The 13,722-nt window shown below is 36.0% G+C and overlaps 2 long non-coding RNA genes and 1 other non-coding gene across 3 annotated transcripts; 2 read left to right on the top strand and 1 right to left on the bottom strand.

Moving 5' to 3' along the window:
• The first annotated feature begins 7,396 nt into the window (after window positions 1-7,396).
• On the top strand, window positions 7,397-8,755 carry LOC122282634. The gene is made up of 2 exons (XR_006230429.1): window positions 7,397-8,061; window positions 8,145-8,755. It is a non-coding gene; the product is annotated as an uncharacterized LOC122282634 (long non-coding RNA).
• Window positions 8,684-9,857, bottom strand: LOC122282635. Its single transcript, XR_006230430.1, has 2 exons — window positions 9,514-9,857; window positions 8,684-8,870 (listed from the first exon to the last, which is right to left on the bottom strand). It is a non-coding gene; the product is annotated as an uncharacterized LOC122282635 (long non-coding RNA).
• A 2,942-nt stretch (window positions 9,858-12,799) lies between these two features.
• On the top strand, window positions 12,800-12,885 carry TRNAM-CAU. The gene is given in 2 exon segments: window positions 12,800-12,837; window positions 12,850-12,885. It is a non-coding gene; the product is annotated as a tRNA-Met (tRNA).
• Window positions 12,886-13,722: the final 837 nt, after the last annotated feature.

The raw sequence follows: 13,722 nt of genomic DNA, 5'->3' as shown, positions 1-13,722 counted from the left end.
ATATACAAAGAGCAATTTATTAGATTAAGACAGATTGTTTTCTTTAGTTTTCTTTGGCAAGTTACTTTGCCTCAATGATTTCCTTATTGGCTCGAGTCCTCTCCTGAACTATTGTTGAGGAGATGATAAACAATGAGGAGTATATAAAACATGTACTTAACAAACTTCCTAAACAAATCCACAACAATATGGATTTTACAAAAGTCAACAACTTCATTAAGATGAGATTATTTAATAGACCAATATGTTGTGACAGTCCATTTCATATCATCTTAAAGTGCAAAAGTGGTCAATTGCATTTTAAGAATTCTCTTAATAATATTGAAATATTTTCTACTTATGCTCTAGAGCACCATTTAAATTGTCTCTCCACAACAACCCTCCCCCAAAAGGAAATGCAATAGAAAAAAGCTAAACTAGATCTTGAATCCCATATAAACAAATAGAAAATGCTAGTAGAATAATCAAAGAAGTAAGATGAATGATTGGCTAAGGCATGCTTTATTGCAGAAAAATGTCCAACCAAAATAGAGATAATAGGTGTAAACAAAGGGTCAACCACACAAGAGAAAGGACATCATTTGTTGTATTAATGGAACAAAATGTGAAGTTTTTGTCAATTCAGATTTTTTTCTTCAGAGTTTCCTTTTTTTTTTTTTGAATAACAGTTCACATTCATTCATTAAAAAGGACATACAACTTTGACATTCATTCATTATAGGACACCAACCCCACCAAGCACCGCCAAGCGGAGGGGGTACTATTTTTTTTGGATTTTTTTATTGAAAAGAAAAGACAAGACATAAAATAAACTATAAAGAAAACACTGTACACGAAAAATCAGTGTAACCCGTAGGTACTGTAGGGTGTGCAGAACACACTCCACGCTGGGAGAGAACCAACGGCCAATCTTGGAAGTCCTCGACTTACAGTTCCCAAAAACGCCGCTCATGACATCGGCAGAGAGATTCCCGGTGGCATGTGAGCACCACACGCCGGAATGCCGGGAAACTTTAACCCACGCGTGCAGGCCACTCTCCACTCCGTTTGGTACCGTATTCGGTGGTCTTGAAGATCGGTGGCTGGTCAACACCATGGAGGTGTGCGTGTTGGTCGGTGGTCACCGGATTCTTCCAGATTTGTGATTCTCCCTTATTTGGCCTGAAAACAAAAAATAGAGGAAAAAAAATACAAACTGAGAATGGGGAGGGGGAGGGAGGCGAGGAGATGGAGGGAGGAGGGAGGGAGCCTAAGCTCCCACCCCCCTCTAGCCGAGAATTTTGGTTGTTGTTTAGAGAGAAGGGAGAGGTTTTAGAGAGAGAGAGAGATCGCGATCTCGCTTGGAGGCCTCAACTATTAATGATCTTCTTCAGAGTTTCCTAAGTATATGAAGTACATTGTCGTAATAATATGGCTTGCCTATCTCACATTACTTAGACGGACAAGAATCTGATTTCTTTTTACAAAGATATGCCTTGGTGGAAGAAGAAGGGAAGATTCATCACACCTACTATATAAAAGAATTATGAGAGCACAACTTTTAGTAGATATAAATAGTTATTATTAACAACAAAACTTTGACAAATTATTTAATGCGATATTTTTAGTGCAAATTACTACTATTATTTTATAGTACAATAAATTTAACTATTAAGCCACATGCTATGCCCAAAAAGCCTATTAGAGGTAGTGACCTCCTGGATTTTCATACTTTCAACACAAAGTCTTAATATTTGAAAATGATGAGTTGCATATCATACTATATTGAGAATGACTAATTTATATGTTATCACATAATAAGTAGTGAAAATGAAACGAGTACTCAATTATACCATGGTAATAGTGAAAGTTCTCCATGTTGTAGAATCTGATGGTTGAAATGATGAACGCCAAAGAGATAGAGAGTCGCAATAATGACGTAGCAATAGCGATATTTAAGGAGGTTTTGGGCAATATTTTAGGCTATTCCAGGGTGTTGAGCGACTATGTTATTCTCGAATCTTCTAAAATGTCAAGAATACTCAAGGAGAGTATAAACACCATGCTGAGGAAAATGAAAAGAACAAAAATAAAAATTCAAAAAACTACCAACATTGAGATGAACAAATTCAAGGTGGTTTAATGGCTGTGAGGGACCATATACAGCAGTATGACAACTTGTAAATGTTTGAATCTCATAACTAGTCTCAAAGAGAGACTTCAGGAGATCCTTAGTCATACTAATGCCAGCAGTTACACTTTTTATTTCTTAACTATGGGTTTTGTTGAATGTGTCATTGTACAAGATGTCTTCAAAGTCCTACTTTTGTTCAGCATAATTTGAAGTTCTGCACTAGCTAGAGTGGGTTTGGCAAAACAGGTGAGATTTCTTGATATAAGTTATAATTTCATATTTATGATATTCTCTTGTGAATGCCATCTATATTCTTATTTTTCAACCATGTTTTGAAAGTTGGGATTATGCTGATGAATATGTGATATGTTGGTTACATGCTATTGTTGATGTGTTTAAGATGTTTATGGGTAGATTACATAAATTAGGCCATATTCATTAATTTATTTATTGTGACGATTGGAGTAAGTATGTTTGTAAAGTAGGGGTGGGCAAAGTTTTGAAATTCTGACTCGGGCCAAATTCTAACAAGGCTCCAACTCTGACGGAGTTAAGAGTTTTCAAAATTTGGAATCAGAGGAACTCTGACTCCACTAGTTGGAGTCGAAGTTGGAATTCGATGTGGGCTCCAAACTCCAACTCTGAACTCCAATATATTTTTTAAAAAAATCACATAATGACTCATAAGGAGGTCCAAAATGCAAGACCCCCTAATGAAGTAACTAAACGACATCGTTCCGCTCGTGAAGAAGGTGGTTCTAAACGCAGGACTCCCTTCTTCCCCCCTCACTTTTGCACAACACCCACCTACAACTCCTTTTGTCTCCCTCCTCTCGGCACTATGCTTTACCTCCCCCAATAGTCTGCCATCACCTAAGGCTGTCGCAAGTCACCTTCCGGAGTTGATTACAAATTGTAAGCTACTCAGCACTCACTCGCTCACTTAGTTTTTTGTAGAATTTTAGGGTTTTGAAATCATTTAATTGTCACAATGTGGTTTGAAATTTGTGAAATATTTATGATCTTTTGTTTTTCATTTTAATAATATCAATTTTTAAACTATTAAATTTAAGAATTGAGTGATTTAGGTTTTGGAAAAATCGGGTCTTTTTGTCCCAAACAACGGTCGCTCGAGCCTTCGCTCAAGTGTGGCTCAAGCAAACGTTTAGTTTTTTTGTATTCTATTTATTTTTAAAATCACAAACATGACTAGACACATATGTTTTTCTTTTTTAATGTGTTTCTAATTTGTAGATAATTTTTGTAACATGTTAAATGATGGTTGCTTATTAATTGTTCCAGATTATTTGAATAGTAAATTATGGATACTACACCATGTTGCTGCAATTCTCCACAAGAGAATGACACTGATCTGTTGGCATCACCGACAGGGTACTTCGGGTAGTAGACCCCCATCTAGAACAGCTACCTCCTGTGCAAGTAATCTAGTTTCAATAGATCTAGAAGATGTTGATATACTTAATGAGGAGGAGAAGTTGATGAATGTTGAGGCCAATTGACCAGCACGACCTACTAAAAAAATGTTGTGGACATGGGAACAAGTCACCAAAGTTTCCGGTGATCATGAGAACCCTTAGGCTCGATGCCACTACTTTGGGCAAGTATGCAGTTATCATTCAAAGAAGTAACGCACGTGAGTATTAATAGCACATCTTACATGCTACCGGTAGTATAAGATACACAAAGGGCCGGTGGCAATTGATCAGACAAAACTGAGTTATGAGACTTCTATGGCCACTGATGGCATGCAGATTAAGAAGCTATCAATCCCTCAATAGAGTGAGAAGATGTTGAGGGATGTTTTTGTAGAAATGATCGTCATTGATGAGATGCCTATTATCACAGTTGACAAGGTAGGCACGCTTCTGTAAATTTGTGAACACTTTAGAGTCACGATTTTCCATGTCTTCACAGTATATTGTGATGCACGATTGTTTGAAGAGGCATGCCAAGGAGAAGGTAGCAATGAAGGAAATGTTTTTGGTCACTGGCCAGAGAGTGTTATTTACGGCTGATACATGGATCTCCATGCAGAATGTGGGCTACATGTATATCATAACTCACTTTATTGACAGTGAGTGGACGTTACACAAGCAGATTATGACTTTAAAAAAATTATTGATCACAAGGGTTCATCCATTAGCAAAGAAATGGATGACTGTATAAAGGACTGAGGTATCAGAAAAGTGTTTTGTATCACGATTGACAATGCCAATGTGAATGATACTGCGAGTGATTGGTTCAGATGGAATACGGCGATAAATGTGGATATCATTTGTAAGCACCAATTTATCCATGTTCAATTTTGTGCCCATACCATCAACCTCATAGTTTCTTAGGGGTTCAAGGAGGTTGATGATTCTATTATTAAAGTATGGAACCTTGTGAGATATGTGAGGGCTTCCCTCTAATGGTTACACCAGTTTAAGACAGTAACCAAACAACTTGAGATCCTGTCTTCCAGTATGTTGCAATTGGATGTTTTGACTTAATGGAACTCTACCTACATGATGTTGGTTGTAGTGTAGAAGTCCCAAACAGCATTTGAGCAAATAGAGGCCGAGGATAGGGGTATGAGATATACTTTGTTGAAGTCAATTGGGAAAGAAGTGGGCTCGGTATGCCGAACACAGTTGATTGGGCCAATGTCAGGTATTTTTTTTCAATTTTTGAAGTTATTTTATGACATATTATGAACATGTACTTCGAGGATATCTCGGGGCTTTATGACCACTTGCAATAGATTTGTGCTAACAGTTTGGGTTGTTAATGTAATGATTATGAGAATGAAATACAAATATAATAAATATTGGGGGATGTGGAGAAGATAAATAGATTATTATTTGTAGTTACGATCCTTGACCCCTGATATAAGTTGGCGATTGTAAAATATTGGAATAGGGACATCTTCAGTGATAAGGATGCTGATTAGTTTATTAAATCACTTAAATATGATATTGATGATTTATATAGTCATTACAACAATTGTAGTCAGTTTTCAACCGAAGGTGATAGCTTCTCATGCCCGACCGGCTCAACGTCTTCCTAGGATGACACACATGCACAGAGTTTAAATTTATTGCAGCTATGACGGTATCATCAAAACCGTGCATCGAGGAATATTATGTAGTGTAAGTCATTTACTTTATGGAAGATTTCGGGGCACCTAGTGAAACATTTTGGATATTAACTTGGTGGGAGGTGAATTATAGCAAGTTTCCAATTCTTTCCCAAATAGCCACGGATGTACTAGTCATTCTTTTAATTACGGTTGCCTCTGATTCGGCTTTTAGTACTAGAGGTCGTGTCTTGGATGCTTATTAGAGTTCATTGTCTTCAACCACCATCAAGGCCCTCGTTTGCACACAAAACTGGTTAAGTTCAAATGCCATTGGAGTAGATATTGTTGATGCCAAGAGCGATAGGCTTGAGTTAGGTAATTTTATGATTTTAAATGATTATTTACATAATTTTAATGTTTTCATTATTTAATTTATGATTTATATAATTTTATAGACCTATCTGTGAACTGTAGACTAATTATGAATGATTGAGATAGAAGCACCGTTTGGATGGAGCACCCCCTAACTCCTTTATTGGTGAGAAACCCAATACCATTATGCAAAACTCGTTAGAGTTAGAGGTAGAGGTGAGTTCATAATGTAAATGTGTTCTATTTATGTCATATATCACTTGGCTAATAGTTTAGAAGTCTATAGTTAAATGACTAAAGAAATAATAGTGCATCTGATCAATAAAACTTCATGAAGGAAATCAGTGATCACTATCGAGTCATCAACTCAAATTTATTGACTGTGACTGATGCGAGATTGGACTATTTAAATCAAATCTAAATTATTATTTATATTTTGGTGCTATAAATTTAACTTTATTGCGAACTTATAGTTGATAATTTAAATTTATTGTTTGCACTTTGCAAACATTAAATCACCTATTTTTGTATTGTACGTGATTGAGTCATTGCACATGGTAATTTAGAATTTTTAATTATTTTTTTACATTATTTTATCTTTTTTTAAGATTTTTAAACAATGATTAATTTCATATTGGGCCTTTGATATTGGGCTGTGGGCCCAGGCCCAATCTGAATGGGATAAAGCCCACTTCACTCCGATCGAAGCTCCGAGCTCCAAATTCCGGTCAGAGTCAAACTCTAACTCCAGTCGAAGTCAAAGTCGAAGGATATTTGAACCTCCTTCCTCAGTCGGAGTCGGAGGTTGGAGGTGTGCATTCCGACTTTGTCGGAGTTGGAGCCCACCCCCTATTGTAAAGACAAGACATTGTTGGTATTATTAGAAATTCCATATTGTTATACTCGAAAGGTTGTTGATGGCCCTGCGAAAGTAAAGTACGATAAAAGTTCAAGAAATAAAAATCTATCATAACATGGATTGCCACAACAAAAAAATTTAGGCTTATGGATTACTGACATGTTTTATACGAACTTACTGTAATAATATAAATGTGAAACACAAAAAACTCCAATAATGAATTTTATATATTGGCCCAATGGATCGAATAACCTCATATGAAGTAGCTTGTTGCAGTGTAACTGTAAGGAGACTACAAGCGTACTATAGGATCCTACCCAAATTCTTCTTTTGCTATATGTAGCAGATTGGGCATTGAAACGTCTCCTAGAGGATAGTTAATTCATTAGTAACAAATTTCAATCTTTCTCTGAAAAATGTAAGATATCAATGTTCAAGGTCTGATCTTATACAACTCTAGTGTATTGAGCTAGGTCAATTCACGATATATTGCAGTTGATTTGGTTGTGTTAGCCAAAACCCCAAAAACAATGATAAAATTTCCTATGTGCAAGTATGTAGAAATTGTAGAACTACTGGCCGTATGTTAAAATATCAAGCGGCGATTGTGGGAACTAAAAATAATTTATGAACTAAAACTAATTGTTCCAGGTTTGCTGGGTTCTATTTGTAGCCAACCAGATGGAATCAATGCTTTTTTTGGCATGGAGCTTGCCGGGAAAAGGCTTCCGTTCTTACAACGAAGTTGTATTTGGTTGTGTTAGCAAATTACTTCAAAATTACTATATTTGCAGCAAAATGCTTTTTAAGACCATATTATTATGATTGAAAATCTTTTTTATTATCTATCTTTATTTTTTTTTTATCAGCCTTTTCTTTTCTTTTCTTTATTTGATTTGGATAAACATGACTCTTCAATCCTATATTAATATATGAACCCCAAATTAAGACTTCTTAGAAACATAGCACCCTAAAATTCGTATCTTATACCATTGGATTGGTCTATGGCACTGCAAGTTGTTGAAAGCCAAAATTAGATCTGGTTAAGCTGTCTTTCCGGTTGTCATTTTTCCATGATCCTAACAACCAAAACCAATTTCGTACCTAACATCTTTGTATTCCAATCTCTCTTCTCCTGTTGTCTTCTTCTTCCCGTTTCATGCCTTGAAAGCTTCAACCTAGCTCGAGCCTAGAACTTGACCTCATCCCCCAGCTCCTCCCAGCTTCCTTCCCCATCGACAACAACCCTGGGATACATACATACTTATATATATATATATATATAGCCATGAACCTAAATTGCCTTACATGCAAGTATAAGGAGAGTAATACATCGGAGTCTGAGACAGAATTTGACCGATCAGGAGAATGTTGTTGTGTAAAGGTGGATCTGTTCTCGACAGGGAACATTCATCTGTTCTCCTACGAGAATATGAGAAGTGGATTTGTAAAGCCGGGAGAGAAGAAGGTAAGGCTGGGTCATCGTCGGACTTGTAGTGAAGGAGTTGTTGGATTTGGAGGCGGCACAGAGCCCCGGTTGGTGAGGAGCTGTGGGATGAGAAGGGATTGGAGCTTGGAGGATTTGGCACATGGGGGAGAGAAAAAAGGGAGAAAATATTGACACATGCATGCATGGTAACAACTTTCTTTTGCTTATCCCTCTTTTCTGTTAATTTGTGTCGTTTTTATTATTTTTGGTATTGTGTTTCAACGTACAGATGCACTAATTGAAGTCAAATCTAAGGGTGGATGGGATCATCAATGTGGTTATGAAAATGACGTTTCAGTTAGGTCCTGTATTCCAAAATATTCTCGGGTGTAATTAGTTGTACTCGATCAATCATTTCTAAATCCATTGCTATTTATATTTTAGTTGAAAAATCTTGCGTAGTGTCTTCTGCAAGAAGTGGTCAAGAATTTTCGCGCCTTCATCCCAGAAAAAGAAAGAAAGAAAGTGGCAAGACGCTGCACCGTTTGAGATATGATCACCATGTTTGTATAAATGAATTGTGCAGTACTAGTGCAGTCAAGCTAATCAATGTTTATGTAGGATGTCATGTTGTTGTGGGAAAAACAGTATTTATGTATCCAGGTAACCATAGAAATGGTTTCATGGCTATAATGATGCTCTTTCCATTAGTATTCTTCATGCTTAGAACTGTTACCATGCTTAACTGTAGTCATGTAATGGTTTTGGTTTGACTATCACCTGCCGTTGCTCTTTGGTGTTGTATAGGAATAGGGTTCTGACTCCAAATCCTCTTGAATGTACAGTTGCTTTTATGGGGTATACCCCTAAGATAATAAAACTCAGGATTTGCCAGTGATACATACTGAACTTACGTTTAAAACCAATATTAATATTATCTGCAGCTGCTGTACACGTCATCATTCTGCCAGATACCAGTTGGTTGGCCGATAATACGTCAAGGGATGGCGTCGTACTGTTACAGAAACACAAGATGATTTATTCCCTTTTTGACAAGAGAACAGATGATAAATGCTTAAAGAGTGGCCATCAATGACGAGGAGATAGTATTGCAGGTAAAATTAAAGAGAAATTATATTTATAATCATAAATATGTAAATATTATGTAATTTAAAAAAAAATAAATAAATATAAAATTTATATTAAAAAAATTAATTTTTTAATAATAGATCCAGCTCTTTTTCAAAATGATTGTACATACTCTATGACTATACATAATATTACTCAAAAATAAATTACTCCTGCAAAAAATAATACAAATAACTAAATGAATAAATCATTAAAAAACAAAGAAGATGATCAAAGGATATCCACTCAAAGGGAAACGCAGAAAGCACCTTGCTCTTTCACAAGACCTAACTATTTAGAGAGTTCCAAAGCAACTTATTTTAACAATTAACATTTTAAATGGAAGTAGTACAAAGTCCACACAACGGTTATACACCTATGAGTTATCAAAATAATTGACCATAAACAAATTCAAAGATATGAATTCAGATGCTCAACAAATATGACATGGAAACGTAATTTACTTGGCCTTTAATGCAGTAACAAGACACTATTTTCATATATTCACGATTCATGTTTATTGATCTTACATGAATTACGTCATACATTCTGATCATTCTTGACCATATGATACCAGCCTTTCAAACTAAAGCGGGATTCTCCCACCGTCAGAACCTGGCAGTAACCTAATGGTAACTTTTCTTGGCATATTCTGAATGCCCTTCATCTGCAACATCAAAGGTTTTGAAAAGGTAATAAAAAAAAAAAACTGTGAACAAAAACTTTTCCCACAAACAACTTCTTCAGTTAGCATAATAACATCACAAGTTTTTTGAGCCACTAAAACTTCAGAACGGTCTGAAACATCATAATAAGGAGTTATCTGACACTCTAATTGTATGATGTTGCACCCTACAGGTTGGTAACCACTAGCACTTTTTCTTTCTTGCATCTCCTTTCCAATCTCTTCGACCACTGATAGTTCTATGCATTTCAGAATTGACCATGCTATGAGAAATCTCAGAATAACCCCTTTCAAATGATGGTTCTGCCTTGATTCCAGATGCCAAGCTTGGCGTCTGATTTTCACTAGTTAATTTAACAGTGCCATTAGGTATGACATCTTGATCCTTAGAAGTATGAGCCCTTCTTGCGTCCTTTTTCCAATCTCGTTTACAATGCACACGGGTCATACAAGGGTTATGGATCTTGTTTTGTTGTAAATCTACTTGTGGTGGAGCTGACTCATTTATAACACAAGACTTCTTACTCTCTGCTTCAAGCCGCTTCCGAGCCCTATACCTACGTTGCCGTTCTCGGTTCTTCATGCGACGAGTGATAACATCAAGGTGGCCTCTAGTGCGCTGTCTTTGGTCATGGGGCTTCATCATAAAGCTATCTTGTGTTCCGGTGGCATTCATATTTTTTCCATTTTCCATTTTGGATAGAGGTTAGCATCTGCATTAAGAAACTAACTAAAATGAAGCAAATCAATCAATCCTCGTATCGTTTCCAATCTGATGAAAAACACTTCATATTTCTTACCAATGAGAGTTAGCTTTTCCAGTCCCCGCAATGCCCATTTGGTGACTGCATCACATCACACTCTGTCAACCATCTAATCTCTTAACAAAAAAGATCACATCATCCAGATACCATAACAAGGATGAATATTTTTTTTTTTTTTTATAAGTAAAGCAGTATAGCAAGTATAAATGATCTGGGATCAACTTCAATTAATAAGCACCAAAACAAAAAATAGACATTGAATAAAGTAACATAACTCGCATGATCCGAAAAGGCTAAAAAATGACCATAACATTTATCTCCACAACGTGTTCAGCAAAATCCTTTTTACTTGTGCTTGAATTTATGGAAGCTAATAATGGAGACCAAGAAGCCAGGGCACTAGAGAACTTCATTTTCTTTTTTTATCATCACCAGTCAATGTTATGCATAAGTTAATTAATTACTTATCGCAATGGTATGAGATTGAGTAGCAATTTAATGATCGGAAATGGACTACACTTTGCACTACTGAAATTGTTGTAGTCCCTTCAAGAAAAGTAATCCAACAATTAGACTTAGGCCTTGTTTGGGTAATGAGATATTCTCAGATATTCTAAAAACTTCTCATAATTGCTTTCCCAAATATCACTCAAACACAACACTTTACAATTTCAAATCTTCAACTTTTTTATTAATCATTACCAAATCATTATCCAAACACAAAACCCAATACAGTTTTCCCAAACTTCCAAACAAAACACATAAAAAATACAACTGAATCAATTTTTAAAAAAAATATTCAAACAATTTTTTAACTTTATAATATTTTTATTCAACTTTTTCTCTCTTCTTGCCCAAAACCCAATATAACATCTTAACACAAACTATTTCACTACTATTAATAAATTATTTCATTATTATCCACAAAATTTTGAGATATTCTAAGCATCCAAACAAACCTTAGCCGTCATTGGATTGGGAATATACAAACTAAGACACTTGGGGCTCCAGAACCCCACAGAAATGAGAGAATTTTATTTTAAATAATGACAAATATAAAATCTGATAACGCACCGAGTTGGCCTCGAATTTATGACCTCACTCTCCACTCCATTCTCAAGGGCTAAGAAAGTGCCATCTGAGATGAAGCTCATTGGCGCATCCAAAAAACGGTTTCATTTGCTTTTAGCATTTGAAATGTGTCTATCATCCCTTGTAACACAGCCAATTTTGTGATATCATAAAATGACGTAATAAAGTGATGGCGTAATACGATTTTCCATTTCGGTCATGACTTTGGATTTTTCCCCAACAATGATCCATGCAAAGCATAATTAACAATCAGAATGAACGATTCCATCTCAATGGAAATTATGGTATAAATAGAACCTGTATTAACTAGGGCTTAATATTATCCATGGACTAATGATATTATGGTATCTATAATATTAATAGTTTAAATCACAGCTAAGTTATTGATCCAAGAGCTCATCAACGACTCAACAACATGAGTAGCTCACCTATATAAGTTACCTAGTCAAGAAGTCCCTCAATCTAAACATCACCAGCATTCAATTTCAAGCCATCTTCATAATCCCGCCACCCCTCAAAAAAGGGGGGATTAGTTCCTTTCTATATTTAAGAGCACCCATTCATCTCCGATTTGTGTTCTTCACGTATTGCTATACACATGCAGAACTTGAGACAGCCCATTGTTAATTAGGGAATAGTAATTAGACCTTCATACCTAGAACCCTAAACAGTAATCCTAAAAAAAAATAATAGCCCAACCATTGTAGCCACCACCGCGATTAAAAATGAAAACAACAACAGCAACGTTAAAAAATTTTTTATTTAGAATCATGAAAGAACTTAATTGAGATTTTCCATAGCTGGAATTCATGCAAGTTTTGTTTTTAATGGAACAACAAAAGGCAATGAAAATACATATTTCGACCGCAAGATAGAAAAGGGAGGGAAGTGAATTAATGGATGAAAGAAACAGAGACAATACAGAATATAAAGATCAAAGCAAAAAATGCGGCAGTGTGACATGAAAATTAAGCACGATTAAAAGCATGAATTAGGAAGGGAAAGTAGTGGGGGCGGGGGAGCACAAAGGTACCTTTAGGAATGCAGATCAGATCTGTTTTGACGAAATGGGTCCGAATAAGTAAGGGAAAAAAAAAAGAATTTGCAGAGAGAGGAGAGGAAGCAGAAGTGGTGACTGTTTGGACTTGTTCTTGCGAAAGACAGGGTTGTGCTTTTCAAGCCGATGTTACCGAGACAGGATCTGGGCTGGCAGCCGAGCGTTCTAGAAAGAATATTTAATGTTCATTATATTATTTTATTGCTGAAATAACAAAAGGGGTGGTGGCGCAGTTGGCTAGCGCGTAGGTCTCATAGCTATCTGAGAAATCCTGAGGTCGAGAGTTCGAGCCTCTCTCACCCCAAAATTTTGTTTTTAAAATATGCCTGTGTTTTTTGTTCTCTCTCCATTCCCTTCCGTACAAGAGTTGAAAAGAAAAATGTTTAGTTTAATATATTAAGTGAAGACGAATGTATTTGTAATCATATTTTTTTTATAATTATATTTATAAATTGAAAAATGATGGATGCAGATACTTGGGGCAGGAATTGCGCACGAATGTCTACGTGGAAAATGATACAATGCATTTCGCACGAACATCCATTCGGCTTCCCTCCTTTATCCCCCCTCCTCCATTTAAATCCATCTTCAAAGCTTCTCTAGACTCGATATTGCATTTGAAACCTAACATCCACATCTCCTTGTCCTCCATCTCAAAAGCACCCCAAAATTTTGTTTCTAAAATATGCCTGTGTTTTTTGTTCTCTCTCCATTCCCTTCCGTACAAGAGTTGAAAAGAAAAATGTTTAGTTTAATATATTAAGTGAAGACGAATGTATTTGTAATCATATTTTTTTTATAATTATATTTATAAATTGAAAAATGATGGATGCAGATACTTGGGGCAGGAATTGCGCACGAATGTCTACGTGGAAAATGATACAATGCATTTCGCACGAACATCCATTCGGCTTCCCTCCTTTATCCCCCCTCCTCCATTTAAATCCATCTTCAAAGCTTCTCTAGACTCGATATTGCATTTGAAACCTAACATCCACATCTCCTTGTCCTCCATCTCAAAAGCGCAGCCAAGACCTGAAAATTTGTGTCCCAACCTTAAATTTATAAAAATCTCCGTTCAGCTCACTACAAAAAGGCCTATTCTATAAATCTTAAGTTTGATTGTAGGATAGTGGTGGCA

Source organism: Carya illinoinensis, chromosome 11 (genome assembly GCF_018687715.1).
Source record: "Carya illinoinensis cultivar Pawnee chromosome 11, C.illinoinensisPawnee_v1, whole genome shotgun sequence".
Classification (NCBI taxonomy): Eukaryota; Viridiplantae; Streptophyta; class Magnoliopsida; order Fagales; family Juglandaceae; genus Carya; species Carya illinoinensis.
The sequence above is the reverse complement of the archived record's forward strand: the minus strand, read 5'-3'. Positions and strand labels throughout refer to the sequence as shown.